This window comes from Haliotis rubra, unplaced genomic scaffold (genome assembly GCF_003918875.1).
Source record: "Haliotis rubra isolate DU_JTF1 unplaced genomic scaffold, ASM391887v1 Scf992, whole genome shotgun sequence".
In the NCBI taxonomy this organism is placed as follows: Eukaryota; Metazoa; Mollusca; class Gastropoda; order Lepetellida; family Haliotidae; genus Haliotis; species Haliotis rubra.
Window position 1 is genome coordinate 138,073 of NW_025767737.1, and position 21,270 is coordinate 159,342.

Here is a 21,270-nt window from a genome sequence, read left to right on the forward strand (position 1 = left end):
CCCGTTTCTTGAGGAAGGCTTGAAAAGGTGCATTGACAAATTCAGTCCCTTTGTCTGTCTGTAACTGGGACGGGACACGTCCTTTGGCTTGTTTCAGGATCCGTTGAAAGGCCTCTATCAAAGTGGTACCGGTCTTGGCTTTCATGGGCTGCACCCAAGCCATTTTGGAGAAAACATCGATGACACACAGCAAATACCGGTAGCCTTGGTTCTCTTTCTGATACGCCAAGGAGATCGCTCAGATCGGCTTGCCACAATCATCATACGCCACCCACCGGTCATGATCCCTGGGAAAGCGTCGTCGGGCTGGTTTGTGCAAGGTGTACGTGTCCTGGGTTTTCAACCATTGCCGCACCTGACGTTGTGTGGGCCTTGGCCCCGTTTTGCTTTCCCCCTTCTTGGGTCCCCCCTTTCTGGGTCCTGCTTTGGCTTGATGTCCTGCTGCTTGCCACAAGGCAAGCCACCCTCCATAGCCTGCTGGGTGTTTGGGATCATAATAGGTGTGGTGGAGCCATCGTGTCCATGCAGGAGACAGAGACGATGATGCTTTGCTGATGTTGTTGTTTCTCTTTGGACGTCTCATGATGACACTGTCGTTGGCATCACCCTCTGCTCCCTTTTATTAAAAGTGAATCCAATGACGAACTCGGTTGAGAGGGGAGGAGGGGGTCTCTGCATCTTTCTTCTTCTTCTGGGGTTCCAGAGGAAGGTTGGAGGGGGGTGTCAAAAACAAGTCAGTGGGTGGAGGGTGTGGGCGGCTTCCGCGGGTGTCAGGAGGCTGGGTGGATGACCCTTTGGTTTCATCATCCAGGACCAACGTAGAGGGTTACCAATCAGTTCATGGTTTACGTTGCTGGAAGCGAGATACTGGCCCAGAATATTCCAACCCGTGGAGGGCCTAATTTGGTACGTTGTCGAACAAGATCATTGATGAGATCCACCATGTGCGTCCCAGGCATGGGTTCCCCTTCCACCACGAATTGACCTGTCTCATTCCAACCCAAGTCAGGATGAGCACGAATACGGGCCATCAACTGCCTGGCCTTGGCCTGTAGCGTTTTGGGAACCGTTTGCACGACTTCATTCAGAATGGCTTCGACATCATCGGGTTCTGAAACAAAAGAACAAACAAACCATGAGCCACTGCTCTACGACCGGCTTCGCGGACTCATTCTTAGGAAGGCGACCTCTACGCAGGCACATGCAGATACACGACTCAGTAAGTCAACCGTACTTACGGTGAGAACTTCCATCCCTGGGTGTTCCAACCCTGGGGGTGCCCGTCCTGGGGGTGCCCGCGTCCTCTAAAGGTCGTGGTTTGACCGCGACGTGACTTGATCTTGAAACGCGCAAGGTGTGTTGCAACAAGGTGTTATACTGCTGCTCGGTCCCTAAAGGGGAACCGTGTCATCACGGACGAGGGTATCCATATGGAAGAAAAGCGTGTGCACGCGTTTCTGTTCCAACAGGTTGTACTTGAGCAAATGCCGTTGACGTTTTTTCTTCTTGCAGACTTTGCCATACCTCTTCTGGGACCATCACCATCTTCCGTGCATGCTTCATCTTGGTGGTAGGACGGTGCAGATGCAACTAACCCCAATCTAGGATGTGTCCTCTATTTATGATCTTCCTTGAGGATCTTCCTTGAGGATCATCTACCCAACAGGCCAGACACCAAGGGACCCACCACCGATGCCAAGGCAGACAAGAGACCCAATCCCTTCCTTTCTGCTGTAAAAGTTGACGCTTCTTGGACACAGACACCTTCTTTTTTCATCAAGCGTATGCATCAGTGACCCATGCTTTTGTAAACGTTGGCGTTGCTGTGCTGTCATAGGAATGTTGCCTCCATACAAATTCTGCGCATTCACAGATGGCTTGAATCAGTTCCGATGGGGCCTGTTTCAAAATAGCCTGTCGCATGGCTGGTGTCGCCAGAAGGACTACACACATGACAGAAGCTTCTTTGTGGCGTTTTAAGCGTGATGCCGACATGATGGTGTCGTCCCTGCAGCTGCCACCGTTGAACTGACCAGGATGGGGGTGGGAGGCCTCTATTTATGGTAATGTCGGCTGGAGGGAGTGGGGGTAATGCCGTTGTGGTCTTCTTCTTCTTTGACTTAAATTAACACCATCCGGGTCAAGGCTGCACCTGGGGCTGAGGGTGAAGTGACCCTTTTCTTCTTCTTCTTCTTCTTGTTCTCTTGTCGGTGGGTGACTTTGCGACACGGGGGTTTCTTAGGGAGACGCGGCGGCGATGAGGTGCTGAGGGCTTCTGCTGTTTTCCTGTAGGTAGGACTGCCAGTTCAGCAAAGATACGGGTCAAAACACCAGCCAACGTACCACTTCCACTGCGTTTCATCAGGTAATTCAGGCGTTCATCCATAGGTAGTCGTGGATTAGCAATCTTGGTCAGCACGTCTTGGTGTCTCAACAGCCAGGTCTTGTGCTAGCGTCTTCAAAGGAACGTCCTGCTGCCAGATTTCTCCACGGCAATGACAAACCATTGCAACAGTCGATGGCGATCCTTTGACAGCCACGCGCTCTCTGCAGAAGGGAGTCGTTTCTTCACGATGATGGGTTTGACTTTTCTGCGGGAGGGCATGCTTCTGTGGCTTCCTTTGCGTGGGGTGCCCGGGCTGGGGCGTTTAGCACTCGTGCGTTTGTTGCCGGTGCGTTTGGTGCTGGTGGTACGAGGTTGGGTCAAGGGTTGAAAGGGTTGGATCATGGTGGGAGAGAGGGGAGACGATGGAAATGAAGGGGGAGAGGACGGAAAAGAAGAAGGGGGAGAGAAGGCAGCAGGAGAGGCACGATACGTACTGACAGGGACAAACGTGTGTTCATGGTGGGTGCTGTGGGGGTACAACTGCTTTAAGGAACGTCTTTGTTTGGAGGAGGAAGCAGAGGGAGGAGGAGCACTTAGACTTTCGTACAGCCGTTGCACACCCGACCGATGTTGTTCGGTGGGATCCACGACCCAAGGTGGTCAGGAGTGTTTTATGGATCGGTTTAAAGCAACCCTGTATGGCAGCAGCACGTTTCGCGGGGCTGGGTCTGTTTCGTCTGTCTCCCATGGCAGCTCTGGGTCAACTGACCGTAGGGTAGACGATCATCTCTATTTATCCCTACTTGGGAATGTAAAGGGTGGTGGGGTTCACGAAAGAGATGGGACCGTACCACGGTGCTCTTTGGCGTGGTCGGTTTCAAGTCCAGAAACAAATAGGAATAAGGAGCCAATGTGGCATCCTCATAGGCTTCCGAAGGAAGGCCGTCTGTCCTGGAAAGATTTGTCTGGCCAAGTGATCCATTTGCAGAGGCGTCCCTCGGGTTTTAAACAACACCATGTAGTGGGCATTTAGACTAATGGATGCGATGATGAAGGCGATGAAGCAAAGAGGTCTTGTGTCAAGTACAACACGGACGTGTTACGATGATGACTTTTTCTTGGTAAACCATCGCGGGACCTCGGCTACTTCCTCTTTGGTATTGTCGCCCAGCAAATCATCAATGATCAACCAATGGGGCGTAGGCAAACCCTCCTCTGCCTTACCCCAGACCTGCAGGTAACTGCGTGTTGGCTTCCCCATGGTTTGCACAAACGTCAGGGTATCCCCTAACCTCGAGGTCAGAACTTCCAAGTCCTCATGCATGGGTTGCCATTCACTGTACACCCACACGATCCCCTGAGGTGGAAGATCAAGGATCCCCGGTTGAAACACATGTTCCATGAAGGCTTTGACAAACGATGTTTTACCCGACCCTGTAGGGCCTGCAATTAACATGGTAAAGGGATGACGTAACGTGAGTGGGGTGACCATGGCCTCCACCAGGTCTGAGTCTAACAGTGTCCCTGATAGTGTCCCTGACATACTGACACACGTCTTACCACCCTGCGGGTTGCACCGGAAATGACCTCCAAGAGCTACGATCCCTGAAGATATAGAAGACACAACCCTTTGAAATGGAATTCACATTTTATTGAGGAACAACATCAACATGGCGAACAGATCAACAATAATGATGCATCAACAGATCAACAACAGTACATCCACAGATCACCACCAGTTCAGGTGATCATCGGGATTGCAGGTAGAACACCGTAAAAAAGTCCATCTGACCGGGATGAAAATGATTTTCATCGTTAAACATGGGGATGTTGATGATGTCCTCTGGCTCCTCCTCTGGAGCCGTCACTGAAGCCATCACCAGATCCGTCTCTGGAGCCCTCACTGGAGTCGTCTCAGGAGCCCTAGCTGGAGTTGTCTGCTCTGCTTCCATGGTGACAGCCATCGGGAGTAGATCATACAAGTCTTGAAGATCTGGAGGTAACTCTGCCTGGGGGATCTCTTGGGGGATAGCAGGACTGATCCCTTGACCCTTACCTCTCTTCAACCCTAGCCTGGCTGGTTTGTGGATAGTTCTCCCACAAGTCAGTCATCTCCAACTGTTTCTTCGGAGTCTGGGGTGCTTTGAGACTCTTAGGCTTTGGGGGTGCCTTCTTGGTGAGTGTCTTGGGAGGTGGCGTCTTCTTGGTGGGTGTCTTGGTGGAGGCCTCCTTGTTTGACTTCTTCTTCTGTTTCTTTGGAGAAGCCGTGGCCAGGGTCACCTGGGGAGGTGACTCATCTTGGTGGGTGCCTTGGGAAGGGGTGGGGTGGAGACCTTCTTCTTCTTCTTTGGAGAAGTCTTGGCAGGAAGTGGTCTTGGGAGGTATTCTTTTAGAGGGGCCGGGCTTGGGCGTCATGTCGGTGACCTCTGGATGGATTGGAGAACAAAGGTAGAGTGCAGGTGGCATGCTCGAAGATCATAGCTGGGTGGGTGAGGCCAGAGTTTCACCTGGAGTTTGTCCAGCAGCTTGCTGTACAGCACACCATGGTCATAGCCCATGGGGCGTCCATTCCTCAGCTTGAACACGATGTGGAACAGCTTGCTGAGGAAGGTCTCCCCTGCATTTTCCTTGGCATGTGCATCGTTGATACCGATGAGGATCAAGCGAACAGAGTTGTTTGGCTGTCGGAGAGGATTTCTAAGTGGTCTTGGTGATACGCCATCCAGTAATAGTCTTCCTCAGTCAACTCACAGAAGCGACCCATCATTCCATACAGTGTTTCTCTTTTCGGATGAATACCTGCCAGCTTGAGGATGATCGGCTGACAACTTTTGTTCCATCACTGCGCGGCGGTCCTGGAGATCCATGTAGTTGGTCTTGTATAACTGGCTTTGAGTCATCATGGTGTTGTGGAGATGGGCCATGTCAGAAGCGAGGTCCTTTGCCTGCGAAGCAAGTTGACGAAAGAAGAAGGGAGGTTGCCTGGAGATGCCATCTTCAACGACTGAACTGATGCAACTGATGACCCGCTCAATCGATCCTGCGTTTTATAGGCAACACCAGCAGCGCGAGCTATGACGTCACTTCAAATGACGTCACGATCGTCATTGTTTCTGGATGGCCTCTTGCACGCTTCTCTGAACTGTTCTAAAAAGTGTCTCTCTTCTAGATACGTGGCGAGCACAAAGAACAGCGTGAACAGCATGATGGCGAATCGCGATGGGGCCAGAGTCTTTTTATATAGATACACAGGATGACGTCACGTGGCTCGTGCATGGATGACGTCATTGGAGTTTAATCCATGGGTGACGTCACTCACACCAACAACGTGTCACGAAAGATGCATGGCTTTTTCCCAACTTGTTTTCCCCGACCATGTCCAGGGTTTGTCAATATTCGGATGAGATACACTCATTCCTATTCCCCATCTTTGATCGTAGGGGCTAGCTTCAGCTAACGACTTAGGGTAGGATTGAATCAATCTCTGTTTCAAGTCCTTGTTCTGGGAAAATTTAGACGTGATCGCCTTGGTCATCACCTCAAGACTGACCGTGTCCCACACTGTTTGAGTGAAACCTTTCACACATCGCCCCAGACGTTTTTGCTTTGCTGGAACAGCCTCTTGCAGAATCTGGCGTCGCACTGTCGTAATCTCAAAAGTACATGGCTTTAGGAGTACATGTAACACTGTTCCAACACAATTAAATGTAACGCCATCCAAGGTAAACACAGCTGGATGAAAGTTGCTGAGCGGTGACTTGATTCCATAGAAGAATAGCCAGTGGACTGTCACTTGTGACTGTGCCTTGTCAGTTGGAGTCTTGAGACCCAGCAAGGGTCATGGCTTCTGTTTCTCCACATTCCTCCAAAGCTTTGCAGAAGAGGGAGTAAGCTTGGGGTCCACGTCGGGGAAGCATGTCTGACAATTCTCTGACACGGTCAAAGGAGGTCCGAGGTTTTTCGATAATCTCTGCCTTCATGAGGATGGTCAGGACTTTAAACGACATCAGTTTGTCGACCACAGCTTCCACCTGCTTGATAGCAACCACGAGACCACAACGATTCTCCCTAAGCCTATCGCGGTGAACAGGTTCCGTCCTTTTTCTTAGACACCAGAATCTGTAATGACTCTGACAGAAACGTCTCTTTATATATAGACACACGGTCGTGATGACGTCATAGGGTGTGTGACGACGTCAACCCCACTTCAAGGGTTGTATTCGCAACATAGAAAGAAAAAAGAAATACAGAGCAGAGCGTGGTTTCGATCCACGGGCCTCTGGGTTATGAGCCCAGCACGCTTCCACTGCGCCACTCTGCTCTCCCTTCTCCTTCCCTTTTGTGACAGTACCTATGACATGGTAAACATGACCATGGCATCCACCAGGGTCTGAGTCTAGAACAGGGTACAACAGGGTTGAGGGTGACCATGGACTCCTCCAGGTCTGGCCCTGAAGAGAGAGACGACATAACACAAGAGTGCAATACAATCACATTTTATTAAATGAGAGAGCAACAGATGAACAAGGCAATCACAGTTTATGAGTTAAACATCAATACATCAGAACATGTCTGCATCAAAAGTCCATGGGAGGGATGTGTTCACTCTTTATAGCCATAGGGGAGAGTTTCCCTGGGGACGCCTTGTGGGTCGTACTGCACTCGGCGTTTGGTGTAGAGCAAGCGATAGCTTTTGGTGGTGTCCTTGGACAGCAACCAGTTTGCCCTGGCGAAGTCCTCCGCGAATGATGCGGTGTGGAGTGCAAGGGACCGTGATGTTGGCTTGATCCCTCTGACAGACGAGGTTCTTCATGCTGTCCAAAGTGGACATGTTGGCTCGCCCTGTGATTTAAAGTAAATCCCGGACCTTGCTGATGCCCACACTACCGTCAGATTGAGGATGGCGTAGCTTGTATGCCATAATTCTTGGGTCCTGCGAGACAAAGGTTTGAATGCTGTTGCCCCTCCCAGTTCATCAGTCAGCTCCCCAAGGTATCTCCCAGTGGCGGGTTGTAACTTCGTGGGCGGTGAATGTAGATAATACTGTCCGTATCAAAATAGAGGATCTGACGATCCAACGGTTGCAAATAAGAATACAACTTGAGACGGGCTTGTGCTGTCACCCAGGCTGCAATAGCCACATTGTGGGCTGGATGAGGGTCATGAAAGTCTGCCTGAGGTTCGTGAGTGACACAGATGAGGTCTTCATTGATGATGTTAATGTCTTTCACCACACAGCTCATCCGGAGGAGGGCAAAGTACCTCTCAGGGGAACTGATATATTCGTCTTCTTGGCAAACCCAAGCGTTGACCAAACTTGCCCCAGTGGTTGTTCAGGCAGGCCTTGGCTAAGGCACGTAGTCCTGGGTTTTTGCGAATGTGAGCAGGATCAGGTGGCGCCCTCTTTTGCTGTATCTCGTTGATGTAAGCGTCTGGGTCTGGACAACCTTCGGGGGGGTATCCACTGGCCTCTTGCTTGATCTTGAAGAAATTGTTCACAAACTTGGCAAACAGCCCTCCCTCTTGAGTGTCAGGGTCGTAGGTGGCGAGCGTGTCAAAGTGCCAGACCTCAAAAGATGTGAAGCACCTGATAGCCACACTTTTCAACAGCAAACTGAAGCTCTTTGCTGACATAGGTACCGATCCATGCCCGGTCTTCATCCCGTGGGGGCAGGGAGCATCAACTGCTCTTCAGCACATGTGCGCACAGCAGAAAGAACAGTTTGCCTTGACACTTGTAAGGAAGAACAGGATGATGAGGTTAGGGGTGGCAAGGGCTTCGGCACTGAATCAGGCGTGGAGCTCAAACAAGTCCAGACACGGGAGGATGGTCTTTGATCTCGGGGATGTCCGCGGGGAAAATTGCCATACTTGCAGATGTAAAGGGTACAGCGAAATAGCGATCCACATATTTGATTTCTTCATCTTCTTTGGCTTCATAGTACAGTTTGGTGGCGTTGGTACGACCTCCAAAGAAAGCATCTCTAGGATCCAATGGGTCAGGCATGTAGGCATGGGGTCCTTGCAGTGGGGTCAGGAAGGCTCTCAGGTCACCATTGTCTTTCTGTTGTTTCAGAAAATCGCATTCCCAGAGGGTCACCACTCGGTTGATGTCGGGATGTTGACGTAACACACCCAGTCGGTACATGGTATGATGGTATCGTTCCCAAGGGGTTGTACCCAAGCTAGCATGGTGTTCACATCGGCCCGTCTTGTAACAGCGAGTACATCCATGCCAGAAACAGCCAAGTATTCGTACACGGTGCGTGTCTTGGCGTCGTAGCCATCCACCATGTAGCGACTTCCGTCAGCACAGTGATTCAAAATATACTTCTCCACCATTCCGAGGCATGTTGGATGTGGACCCCAGGGTGTTGATGTATGACCCAGTTGAGCCAGTGGAGACACTGAAGCGAGTAGCGACGCTGGGGTGATAACCTTGAGTAGGTAGGATATGGCAATGGTGCGGGGTTCCAAAAACTGTTTTGAGGAAGGTGAGCATGCAAGCCATGGGTAGAGTCACTGCTTCATAGAAAGGGTCCACGTTGTTCTGTTGGATGAATATGTTGCGAATGCAGCACAGCCTCGATGCAAAATGTCCACATCACTCTGACAGTAGGTCAACAATTCTTCATCCAGATCAAAGACAGTCCTTCAGCCACCGTGCATAGTACCAGGCCAAGAAGAAAGCTTACGTTCGGCAAAAACATGCTGTCAGGATGCATTAGGTAGACGCGGGAGGATAAGGACCCACATAGCCTTGGTGAGCCGGTGTTGAAGAAGTGAGGGAAGTAGCCTTTCTTGAGTTCCGTCAATGCAAACGTTTTTGGAAACTGCTTCAGAGCCATCGTGAGGAAGTTGAGTGAATCTGAGAAACAAAAGCGTCCCACGGTCATCTGCAAGATGTGATTCCCTCGAAGTGTGACCTGGGGTGCTTTCACGAGATGTTGATGGAAGTACTGTTGGAGCAGGAAGTGTCCATCATACCCACGGTAGTTGTGAGCAATGACCAAAACGTCGTCATCATCAATGGTAGGAGAAATGTTGTCTTCGTCATCTTGTTCTTTGTCGTCGTCTTGTTCTTCTACATCATCATCATCGGGTTCTGGTGATGACAGTATGGGTTGTTTCGAGGCACGGCCTGACGGCTGCTGCTGGGATGCCTTACGTTTCTTCTTCTGCTTCTCTTTCTTTTCCGCCAGATGCATCAGCCAGTCGCCCATGTCCTTCAAGGTCGTAGATCCCCGAAACACTTTGATGCGGCTAGGCCCTTCTCCTTCTTTACGCCAGGGACACTTTTCGCACAGTTGATCCGAGGCCTTGGAAATACATTTCCGCCATCCTAGATGCACCACACACAAGTTGGGAACATGAGGTCCCTTGATCTTGAGTACATTCAAAATCGTAGAAGATGAACTGGCGCTGTTGCCGTTCTTTGTCTTCATCCATTTTTCACCGTCTTCATTTTGTTTAGGTGGTTCGATGGCGGACATGTAGCACTGGTGGTTCGGGTTTCAAGGGTTCTTTGCAGATCTTGCAGTCACGATTCGTGCCACACTGGTGGTTGGCCATGCCCTGGATTTTTTCTCACGTTGACTTTGGCCAGACATCGATGACAGGTGTGGATGGTGGAACAGGTGCTGGGATGCTTGGCGGGAGGCGTCCGATGGCGTTGAAAGCGCGGTAGGGTTTGAACCACCATACACATTGGAGACAGGACAGTCCTTCATTGTCACGTCGCCACAGTATCCAAGACATTGGCACCAGTGGCATTGAAATTCTCGGGTGCAGCGATGATCTTCAGCGTGGGCGTATCCTTGGTCACAAGTTTCACAATAGTAACTATACCCTGTAAAAGCTGACATGGATGTAATGACATCGTAATGCTGATGGTGATGATACAAGTGAAGGATCTTGGTGGGTTGAGGCACGTCACTCTTGTACAGCAGTCGATTCATCACATCTTGGGAGTAGACTTTGAGCTGATAGTAAGGGGCCAAACGTTGAGCAAACAGTTCCCACATGGCATGCCCTGTACAAGGGCCTTCGGGGATCTTGAGCTGACGAAACAAACCCTTGGCGGCTTTCAACTGCGCTGGTCTTTCTTCCTTACGTATGTATTTCCATTCCTTCGTCCATTCCTTGGTCACAGGATCGGGTTTGTGTGCATGGTGACTGGCCACGACCAGGGCACGGGCAAAGCAGAGTTGATCCTCATTCTTGATTTGTACGATGCATTGTTTCTTTTCCAGGAAGGCGTTTAACCCAACAAGGTGTGTTGCCCGGCCGTGTCCCTGGCCTAGGAGAGCCGGATCCTCTACATGCAGTAAGAAAATATCCATGGTGTCATCGATATGTAAGTCGTGGTTGCTTTGTTGTACTTTTTCCACTTCGGCCATGATGTGTTCCCCCTGCAGGTCACCCATCCGCCGAAACGTGATTCGGATGGGTGTATCCAGGGCTGGGTGTTCCAGGGCCAATCCCACGCGATCACCATCCTGACCACCCACATCGTCCCTCAAATCTGCTAACACTGCATCAAACTGTTCTCTGAGCACGACGGGAAGGTCTTCAGGCTGTTGACGCTGCAGCCAAACTGGATTGAACGTCAGGTTGTAGCGCTGAGTATCAGTCCGGAATTTCTTGGTTGTTTTTTGGGTCGTCCGCTCCAACTGGTAAGGCACAGGCTCCTCTTCAAGTTCATCCTCGTTCATTCGTGGTGACGGCATGGTGAGAACTGGTAAGACCCACACTGAGTCTGGTTTATATAGGTCACGTCACCCTATGACGTCACAATAGGCCGTCCTAAACGTGGCAGTGCGCACCATGAGCTCATTTGTTATTTATAGGAATGATGACATACTCCATGACGTCACACTAGCCTATTGACCTGTTGAGTCAGGATGAGAGTAGTGCGAACCGGATGCAACCAGTGCGAACCAGATGCGTCAAAGTGACGTCATCAACCCCAGCTATATAAATTCGAGGTTTTCCAGCTCTCCCCATCAGTTGCTCACTGAAACTAGAAGCATGCAGACGTCTCCCGCCTCAGCCTCCTTCCGTTGCCGCCTGTGCGAAACAGATGACCACAGTTATCTACACTGCCCCAAGGTGGCCTGTACCGAGTGTGGTGCTCAAGGTCATCGCCATTACGTATGTCCCAAGAAGACCAAGGACAACAACAAGCACGATAACAACACCTGCTACAACTGTGGAAAAAACGAAGGTCATCTCAGTTACGCCTGTCCACATCCCTGCCGTCACTGTGGTAAAGAGGACCATAAGAGTATGAACTGCTCTAACAAGACCCAGAAACGCCCGGCATCCACCCACCAGTCAAGTGAACCGCCAAAGAAAGTGAGTAAACGTGAAAGCCAACATCTGCTGGCTCTACTCCATGACAAGGTACTCCTCGTTCAAGATCGCATAGACACCATGTACTCTCTACTTCAACCCATCTTGGTGTTTGTCGAACCCATGGACGATTCCAGCAGCACTGCCTCCAGTGCACCGCCATCACCACAATAGATACCTCGATGATCTCTCACCCACCCATACCAACGGCCCTTTTCAGGGCCACCCACCTCGCCGAAAGAAGGCTACATCCAATGTTTTTTAACCACACACACACACACACACTTGTCTAGCCACGCCATCATCCACCTCACCCCCTCTCCCTCCCTCCCTCCTTCCCTCTCCTTTCCTCTCCTCTCCTTCCCTTCCCTCTCCGTCCCGTCCCGTCCGCCGCTCGTCCGTTCCGCCATCTTGAAAGGCGTCTACGCTCGCGAGATCCCGCGAGAATCCACGAGATCCCGCGAGATCTCACGCGATCCCACCGGATGGGACGCCATCTTGAAACGCGTCCGCCTACTTGGCCCCCGGAGATGACGTCATCGTCATGCGCACGCAACCACCGGAACCGGACGTGACGTCATGGCGATGCGTGCGCACACACCGGAACCGGAAGCACCGGAACCGGAACCCGAGTGATCTCCCCTGACCGGAAGTGACTGATCCAAGATGGCGGCGCCCATGGGGACCGGATGTGCCGCCATCTTGAAAAAGGGGCCAGGGAGACGTTGTCCACTACTTACTTGCAATTTTAGACTTGTCAGTAATTAAATTATCACCATCTTTATGATGGTGAACAGCAGATTTTGAACCTTTGCCTTTAATTCGTTGAACCATGTTCCATACCTTAGACATTGGCGTGCGTGAATTAATTTTGGAGACATAATTTCTCCAAGATTGTCGTTTGTTTTATTTAAAGGTACGACGCGTTTTTGCATTGTGTATTTTCAATTTATTTAAGTTATGGACAGTTGGGTGATTGCGGAAATAACGCTCTGCCGTTTTTCTCGCTTTTCTGGCTTGTCTACAGTCTGTATTATACCATGGTTTTCGTACATGTGGAGTCGTAAAGGACTTTGGTATACACTCATCAGCGATTTGCTTTAAAACGTCAGCAAAAGTTTGAATGGGATCAGTTATATCAGTGAAACATTCAGGTCGCAGTTTCGATTTACATATAGTTTGATATAAAAATCAGTTAGCTTTCGAAAAGTTCTATCTTTTATACGATGGAGAATCAGATGGAGTTATTTCTGAAAGGATAGTTGGGAAGTGGTCACTTCCACAAAGGTCACTATGAACAGACCAAGCAACTTCATTCAGGAGGTTATAATCTGCAAGAGACAAATCCAGAGAAGAATACGTCCCAGTTGCAGGATGCAGATAGGTGCTTGAATCATCATTAAATATGCACATATTTTGCCTTTAGTATTAGTGTTAGTACTGCCCCAAAGTGGGTTGTGACCGTTGATGTCACCCATAATAACACATGACTGTGGGAGTTGCTCATAGAGTGATTGAAGATCAGTCAGCTTAAGGTTCGATGAAGGCGGAATATACAGAGAGCATAACGTAAATGCTACACCCAGAGTAAGTCGCACTGCAACAGCTTGGAAATTAGTGTTAAGTGTAACAGGGCTGCAAATCACATCTTGTCGTATAGGATACTAGAACGCCCAGTGGCTCTATCACCTGGAGGGTAAAAATAATTATACGTTTCAAACTGATGTAAGTTAAAATTATCTGTCTTTTTCAGATATGTCTCTTGCAGAAAGAACGCTGATGGTGTTAAATCCTGGAGTAATAGCTTTATTTCATTCCAATTTGTCCGGAGTCATCTACAGTTCCTCTGCGCGATATTGTTAGATAGACCTATCATTTAGGCGGATTAGTTGGGTATCTACCCCACACCGTTTTCGAGGGCGACAAGCTATGCACCCTAGAATGGACACGTCCATGTCCTCAAGTGATCCGTACTTGTTAAATAATTTGATTTTATCATCTGACCCCTTGGGGCTCTACCACTTTGTTTCTTCAAAAAATCTGGAATCGGTTTGCCTTTGATTTTAACTATTTGTTGAACGTTTGACGTCGATTGAGACCTTTGAGTTGACTGAGAAGATGTGTCACGGTCATAAGATGGTTCTGATTGGATTTGGGGCGTACCAGGAAGTGTTTCTGCAGTTTGCATAGATATTGCAGGTGACAAAATCTTAGGAGAATCTGCTTTGATCCAAGTCAAGTTCGTCTGACAGCTTACAGATGATTGAGTTATTGTTGGGGTTGTTTCTGAAGATGTTTTGGCTTTGGAAGCATAAGTTTCCTTAATTTCCGATCTCAAGACAAGCTTTTTGGCATCAGAAAAACTAATATTTTGAGTAAAATTGATCGTATTTATCTCCATCTGCTGTTTCCAAATGGGACAGTCTTTTGGGGATGATGAGTGATCACCTGCACAATTGGTACCTTTCTTAAAGTTACTGACACAATCTTCTGTTGTATGTGTCGTCTCACTTCTCACAACAGTGAGCACACACAACAGACAATGTGCAAGTACTAACACCATGACCAAACTTTTGGCATTTAAAACATCTCAGTGGGTTTGGTATGTAGGTGTCAACATTAATGTTACAGTACCCTGCCTTTAGTGATCTTGGAACAGTTGGGGAAGAAAATGAAAACAGATACGTGTTTGTTGAAATGGTTTCCTGGTTTTTACGTATTCTAAAACGCTTCACCTAAAAGATCCCTTGATCTTTCATTTCTGAAACAATATCAAGTTAACACATGTCGGTGAACAATCGATCTCGGTCACTTACTATTCCTTTGCTGGTATTAAGTGTTCTGTGGGGAGACATCGAAACCGGAATGCCGACGAACGTGTCAGTACTCATCAGGTTAGTTGCCTGTTGCCTTTTGCTGCTCTCAATAAGCAGTGCCCCTGAACGTAAACGTTTGATGTTTGCTGTGCCCTGTATGCCATTTGTTACAGCAAAAGGATTTAACTTCAATCTGGTGTTATCGTGTGTCTCCATCACTAAATAGCGTGGCCAGTAATCAATGGATGTGGACAGTCATTGGTCGTTACCATCTGGATCAGTGTCAAGCGGACGTTTTATTTTCTTTTAAGGGGGGGTTTCGTGTTAGTTTTTAATGGTTGATCATCCGAGCTCACCACCCTCCACGGAGTATCACAAGGTCAATGCTAAACACAAGCGGATCTCCGACTTGCAGCACCCATGATACCCGGATGATATACTCCAGCAGAAAGACTAAAAGATTAATTCTTCTACCAGATTGGCCCATGAACCACCGCCTTCTGGCATAAGTCCCTAGGCAAAGTTCGCGATAAACATTTTACAAAAATCAAATGATGTTACATGAACAAAGGGTGCCAAGACCAAAATTTAAACACTTTTAAATCAATGTTGTGCAATTACATAAAATCTATGCACAGGGCCTGGCATGACAAGCCGATTGGTTGAACCGGGCCCATTCAACCACCCGTCTAGGTGAAGTAAGGGGCGAAGTGTTGTGTTGGGCAAAGGAACACTGTTCTTGGAACCAGTGCCCTCAACCACCAGACTCCCGTCCACCACAGACACAGGGGCGCAACCCACGGCAAACGGGTTGGTAGACCAAATATGCCCCCGGGTCTACAACGGGGGGTTGAAGAGTGCTTAGCGTTACCCAGCACCCACCACGAGGAGGTGGCTCTTCACGGGTGCTAGAGCAGTCAGAACAAAAGGAGAGGAGAAAGCGAATGCAAGGGAAGCTAAAAGGTTTGAGCAAGAGTTGGAGAATGCTAAGCTTGAGAGAGAGAGAAAGAAAAGGAGAGAATGGAGGTAGAGAAGGCTAGGATAGAAGCAGAGAAAAAGAAGGTGAGGCTACACGTGGAGTTGGAGAAAGAAAAAAACCCAAGTTAGAAATGACTAACGAGTAGAATTGGAGAAACTAACGAGAGATAATAGTATGAGTGAGGCTCCAGAGAATGGTACCCCTTCTCTCCCAGGTAATCCTAATATGCCCAAAACGGTGTTTATTGCTATGTAATAATTAACATCATAATTTGTGTAACATTTAAAAAATGTCAGGTACGGTTGTCTGCTTGGATGGCCGAAACAGGGACGGCAATTGATCCATCAAGTCACTACGTGCATTTAGAAGTAAACGTACGCAGATGTTCTTTGTGTGTTGGGGTTAGTGTGAGAAAGAAATGCTGATCACACCAGCAATTGGGTGCTGTGGACCTCTTCTACCCCACACAGGAGAAGACCTATTCACGTTATTTAGCACTCACCGCGAGGAGGTTGCTCTCCACGAGTGCCTTGTATGTTGAGAAACTTGTATTGTTTTGAAGCAATGCTTCTTTGTATGTGTCCATGTGTGCTCTGAGGTTGCTTAAGACTCCCCACAGACTTCATTATCATCGGTTTCAGTCTTCAGCTCAACAGAATAGAAGCATAATACATAAATTTTACCAGGTCCCTGTCCCATTGGTAAATGACAGATCTTCCCATCGTCCAAGAACTCTTACGTTTGTGAGAAAGATGACAAGCTAGTTTTTTTCAATGTCGTATGCAAAACTCATGCATGATCCCCTTTTGGTGCATTTAAGGTTGCATAGCTTGATTTCGACACCATATGTTACTTCGTTTTCTGCCGATTGTCCGTTGGGGAGGTTCATGTAAACCAGAAGCAGAACAAAACGTACCATTTTACAACGTTTGTAAGTTAAAGTCTCAGAATGAATTAGAACATTTTTTACAAGTTAGATGCTACCGTCGGTTTCACTCAATACAGATGAACAACCTTCTCAGAATACACCCTGGCTCCCTGGATGGCTCGGAAGAAAGATAATGTGCCTCGTTTTCAAATATAATTATCCACGTGACATCTTTAGTTAGTATATAAATCATGGGGCAAAAAACAAAGCAAATGACAAGTTTTAATCGTTGTACTATATTATAGTATCTCTCATCAATAAGACCGTAATTCCCAAGGGACTGGAAAGCCGGAAATGGGTATGCAATCATTAAAAATATACCAATCTGTTACTCAATATGCTTGAGTGAGTGAGTGAGTGAGTGAGTTAAACTTTATAGTCACATCGGCATTATTTCAGCTTTATCGTGACTTTAAATAGTTATATGTTCATGATACATGCACAAATGTTAAAAACCAGTCAAAAAAGGACAGCAAAACCAACTAGTATATCACAGTAACAAGAAATAAAACTAGTATATATCTCTAAAATAGGATTTCAAATTAGGACAATACAACATAAAAAGGGCTGAGGATCACCAACAACTGAAGGTAGATCACCACTCTAGGAACCATTGGGACTTACAGTACTTTGGCTACCTCCATGGACCCCAGCTGGATTTATACCATCCCTTCAGCCATTGGCGATTTTACTGATAATTAGCTATAATAAAACCACAAATATTCTACGATAAAAAAATGTGTAGAACTAAACTAACTTGAAAGTTTTGGGACTTAATGACCCTCTCAGGAGGACAATCAATTTTCAATACTTCGAGGATACAGCCACTAACTATCTCAGTTGGTAATTTATTCTACCAATTACAAAATAACACTTATCTATTCACAAAACATATCAATAAAAATTTATCAATCAACTCTTTCTCTTTTAAAAACTCAATGTTTAAATAAAAATTAAATTTACTAGAAAGATCATTCACAGTTTTCACATTGAAATATTTAGCCCTTGTGATGGAAAAATCTATGCAGTCAAGCAGGCCATGCTTGACCGTAATTCTCTCATCACAAGTGATACAAAACGGAGGATCATCACCTTTTAACAGGTATTCATGAGTATATCCTGTATAGCCAAGGCGACATCGTCGCATAACGACCTCTTCAAATCTAGACTGACAACCTAAGTAGGTGTAACCAATGTAGGGTTTTATAGCATGTAAGTTAATAACACCTACTTGAGTGTCCCACTTCATCTGCATCAGATCACGGATGTAAGATCTGACGATAAGTCTATAAGCAGAGTATGGAATAAGAAGTGGTGTCACAGATTTGTTCTGTGTTGCACTGTCAGCAAGATCGGCCATTGTGTTCCCAGAAATGCCAACATGGCTGGGTAGCCAAAACAAACGATGTCGTATTGGCCAGTAGCAAGATCATTATATAATTCAACAACTTCAATTTAAAAGTGGATGTTTAACAGTCAGGTTTTTAATAGCCTGAATGCAAGAAATAGAATCAGAAAAGATTATGTGTAGGGTGTCTTTGAATACATTTAAGAGCCGTTAGTATGACGTTTGCCTCTACTGAAAAAATAGAGCTGTAATCGGGTGAAGAAAGACGACGGGAAGGTGATATATTTTCCAGTGCAATGCCGGCAGCAGATCTGAATGGTTAATTCTGATCCCAAGAGGCGGAACAAGAGAAGTTTTCTTGTTGTATACATCCTCATAGAGGGGGATTGAAGACACAGTTATAAGCAGGGTTAGATTCGTTAGAGTATAGTTTTGTAATGTATTGTAAATATATATTTATATGGCGTTGTGTAAGAGATGGCTCATTGGCCTCGACGTAGAGACTGTCAACAGGAGAAGAAACTCACTTTCTTGTTTACTGGTAATAATGACAGGGCTTTTTATTGTTTTACATTTATAAATTTAAGATAGTGTAAGGAATTTTAAAACATGTTAACGGTAATTTGACAAGTTTGACTGATATCCGTGTATAAGGCACCAATATTGTCAGTTCACCGGTGGAACGTTCAGGTTTTAGTCAATCTAAAATCACCACAACCAGCTCTGTAAGAATGAAAAGGAAGAAAACTGATCGATGTATTGGATTATACGATCTATATATATGGCCTATAACGATAGCCAGCCCTACTTCTCGCTCACTCACGTTTGTCTATGGTATTTAAGGGAAACTAACTCTTCCTCTCACATCAAATCACATGTGATGTTGCAGAAAGACTAACAAAGTGTATGAGCATCACTTTTGCCTTGAATACCCTGTTTCCGCCTAATTTGCAAAATGGATTAATGTTGCTGAGAAGTGAATATGATCATCACTTAAGCGTTAAAGCTGGTAATTAAGTAATATAATAACAACTGTTCATAACAATACAATATACAACTGGGTTGTAGATTACAAGCAGCTAAAGTGAGTGAGTGAATTACCATTTAAATTCACCTTAGACATATTTCAGCCATATCGTGAGTATGAAGGCTACAGATTACTATAAAACAATGTTTAACGATTAGAAATACATTCTGAGACCTTAAAACAATGGATAGTAAAGTAAATACAATATCACAGCTTTAGAATTAAAACTAGCAAGTAACTATAAAATGGTATTTTCTAAACGACATAATATACAAACACGGGCTATATATCTCCACCAACTGAAGGTAGATCACCATACTAGATACAACAGGGACGGTGCATTGCTCCACCAACTGAAGGTAGATTACCATACTAGATACCACAGGGACGGTGCATTGCTCCACCAACTGAAGGTAGATCACCATACTAGTTACCACAGGGACGGTGCATTGCTCCAGCCACTTAAGGTGGATCAAACTAATTATTAAACACACCATCCCTATAAATGATGGTGATTATGAGCACTTGAACATGGCAAGCAATATTCACAAACAATATGTTTTACCGAATACATACGTCAACAGTTAGACTGTTCTAATGTCAGATGCATTAACGCTGTAAGTATGAGATCCATTACAGCTGGGCATAAGGCATAGATTGCTTCTAATGGGCCATTCAGGAGCTGTGATACATTAATATTAGTTTGATCTAAGCGAAGTTTATGCGTAGTCGGTCTTTGAGGGCAGCATCGTGTTTCAACTGATCAGGGACGTCCAGAGAGAGAGTGAGTGAGTTTAGTTTTATGCCGCTTTTAGCAATATTCCAGCAATATCACGGTGGGGGGGCACCAGATAACGGGCTTCACGCAATGTGGGAGATCGAACACGGCGTGATGAGTGAACGCTTTAACTACCAGTCAACTCCACCGCCCCTTTCTGTAAGAACGCAAGGATATTTCCTAGGCAACTTCATCATCGGTTATGATCATGGTTTCTGAACATAGTTGAAAGAAAGGTTTTGGTATGTTGAAGTTCCCGTTTCTATATCGATAGACTTGTGTATATTGTTAATTTGGTGTCGTCGCTATATGGCTGCAATCATTCCGATGTGACGTAAAATCGTAACTCGCTCACTCACATCACCACCAGTGTGGAGGTGTACGTCCCCAATCCACTATGATGTAATAAATCAACATTTCGGTCATGTGTCTCATTCTCTGTTATGTGTCATCGCTGTGGAGACTACAGACTGTGGGAAATCCTTAAACTGTGAAGGCCCAAATCCCGCCCTGCCCTGCGTATCAAGGGGGAATGAAGATGTAATATGAAAAACCCCAACACATTTCAAACTCTTGACAAATCAGCAGTCCTCAACTTCTTTGAATATCACGTATTCTGCTGCAGACGCCCGGTCTGTATGTCACGTCAGGCAAACCTGTTACATCAACCACTCCACCTAATTCCACAGTCACTGAGTCTACATCTGGTTCTCAGACAGAAAGAATTCAGTGAGAGACACCATCAAAGACGTCTTCTGCACAACCAGTCGTCGATCAGAAGAAAAGGAAAAAAAAGCTAAAAAGAAACCTGTCCCGTCATTATTATAGGTCCCTTTACAAATCTCATTTAGACCTGAAGATATGGATTATGGTATCATAAGAAAAGAAAAGAAATTCTTCTGTTAATGAAGCAACTGTGGTTCTAAATGTAAAACTATATTCCTAAGACCATGCGCTACAAGAGACATTGCGCAAGAGTAAGTTTGTGAAAGTACAATTTCGTCAACCATTGAAGATCAGGGTTAGAATTGTCCTTCAGCACCCCATGCGTGTTGATCTGGTGGTCAGGTATCCCTACTGCGTAGATCGATGCTCACGATGCTGATCGCTAGATTGTCTGTTCCAGACTGGATTATTTACACACCGCCAACAGGTAGCATGAAATTGCTGAGGGCAGCGTTAAACATCCAACAAACCAACCAGCCAACCAACAGATTCGTCAATACCTAATCAACACTGTGTATTCATATTTCAACAAGCAAATAGACAACGTCTCAGACAGTAGTAACTGAATTATGAAGACAGACTTCTGTGATAGATTAATGAATATATATAATCAATTCCAGCTCCTGTTTGAAGGGGTAGTGGGATAGCCTAGTGCTTAAAGCGTTCGCTCGTCACACCGAATTTCCGGTTTCGACTCCTCACATGGCTACATTGTGTGAAGCCCATTTCTGGTGTCCCCTGTCATCCGTGTGCTAGAATATTGCCAAAGGGGGCGTAGAACCATATTCATTCACCCACTACTGTTGGAAATACTCCTTATCAAAATGAAGGCCAAGGCTACAGAATGACAAATTGAAATTGAAAATGGGCCACCTCTTTCTACACAGACAGTGGTGAGTGAATGATGGATACATACTTTAGTGATCGATTATGAATATATATAATCAATTATAATTCTGCTGCTTATCAAAATGTGAAGGCCAAAGCT

At 46.5% G+C, this 21,270-nt stretch overlaps 1 pseudogene; it reads right to left on the reverse strand.

Annotated features, from left to right (window-relative positions):
* The window catches only part of LOC124265758, a 29,878-nt pseudogene extending 25,600 nt beyond the window's left edge, over positions 1-4,278 (reverse strand).
* Positions 4,279-21,270: the final 16,992 nt, after the last annotated feature.